Below are 1812 nucleotides of genomic sequence, written 5' to 3'. Positions count from 1 at the left end.
GTGGGGAAGGGGTAACTGGGTGGTGTGCTGGGAGGGAAGTTCTTGGTTCCGTAGCGGTGTTGGTCCTTAGGCATTCACGTCAGTACTCTTAGGCGAGGGGTCCAGGATCCCCCTGCAAAAGGTTGTTCTCTGTGGCTAATTTTAAGCTCTTCGGTGCGAAAGTGGAAGCTGAGACAATTTCCTTAAACTGGGGTAAATGGAGAAAAAGATAGCCCGTTCTTTTCTCTGTCACCTACCCCTAGTGTCTTTTTAGCAATTTGGCTGTGGACTTTAACTTACTCAAGATTTTCAGGTGAGAGATGGGTAAATATTGGCTGTGTTCTGCAGCCCTGATCACGTACCTACCGCTGCCGCAGGTGATGAGCCCAATGTGAAAATAGGGACTGCAGGCATTGAGCGGTCCTGTGTTGAATGGAGTTGTGCTAGTAGGCTCCTGGAGGTATTCAGAAATGCTGGAACCAGCACGACGTGAGGTACAAAGTGGTACTGGCACCATCTGCCTAACCCGAGAGCTCCTGTGGGGTAGTCGTACTCTTCAGTGTTTAAAACATCCTTCAGACAGGTCACCGCATCATAGTCCGTGCTAAGAGAAAAGGCTGCAAGTCACTCGTAGCAGATGGGTAAAAATGTGTGACTAATTCTTGCCAACAGAAGCCACCTGATAGGGTGCAAAGTAGAAGATTCATCTCACCCTGTGTAGCTCTGTGACTTTCCTAAAGACATTTTCTCTCCCTTCCTACTCCTGAAAACCTGTAGTGTTATTTGGGGACAGGTAGTCATCATTAAAGTCTTAAACAACATGCAGCTGCTCTAGGAAATGCTCCAATCACAGAAAACAGGTCACCTGTGCTGAATGAGATGCTCTGCCTGATGCCACCTGTGTCCTGGCCTGCCGGGGAGCGCCTGGCTCCCTCCTTTCCGCAGCTGAGCTTGGCTGAGCTACTTGGATCGGGATTTCCTACAATTAACTCACATTCTCCGGAGGATCTTCTGAAGGCGATGCTCGCGTCCTGTGCTGCTCTGAGGTAGCCTGACTTTTGCTGTTATAATGGGACGCTATCTCTGTGCCCCGTCTAATGCGTGTCTGGAGAGATTGATGAAGATCTAAAGAATTTTGACAAGATATGGTGCTTTGTTTACTGACCACATCGAAAAGGAAATGCCTTCGCTCTCCTGCGAGGAAACTGCTGTGCTGAATGGCACGGAATGCTTCCAGATAAGCACGTATGTACAGATCCGTAACATTATCTTATTTTATATCTACAAATCTGTTTAAATTGCACATTTTTTTGAAAACAAGTTCATTGAAGGATGAAAGTGCTCTGACTGACTTCTCTTTTCCACAAGCACTTCATCCTCACAATATGACAGAGAACACGTGCAAGAATCAAAGGTTGTCGGTGAGTTCCCCAAAGCCACAGAAGTGAAGGGCACGGACAGAGAAAGTGCATAGTGTGCAGAATAAATTGGAAAAAAAAAACAAAAAAAAAAAACCAAACAAACCAAACCTAGAAGAGTGAAAAACTAATTGGTTTTCACTAAAAGGTTACACCTTTCTGGATGCTCCTTTCAAATGCTAATACAGACTCTGACGCAGTCTGGTTTTCCATTGAGGCCTCATGTGGAAAATTAATTTTCAGGTGGAAATTTCTTATGAATGAGTTCCAAGGAAAAAATTGGAGCCTCTCTAAGAAATCCAGCACCTTTCGAAGAGATTTCCATTTGAACAAAATTGAATCTTTCATTGGAAACTGATTTCTTTTGAAAAACCTTTTAACCACTGCTCCTCTTGCGCTATTTCAGCAGCCCTTG

Source organism: Platalea leucorodia (assembly GCF_965183815.1).
Source record: "Platalea leucorodia genome assembly, chromosome: 4".
Lineage (NCBI taxonomy): Eukaryota > Metazoa > Chordata > Aves > Pelecaniformes > Threskiornithidae > Platalea > Platalea leucorodia.
The sequence above is the reverse complement of the archived record's forward strand: the minus strand, read 5'-3'. Positions refer to the sequence as shown.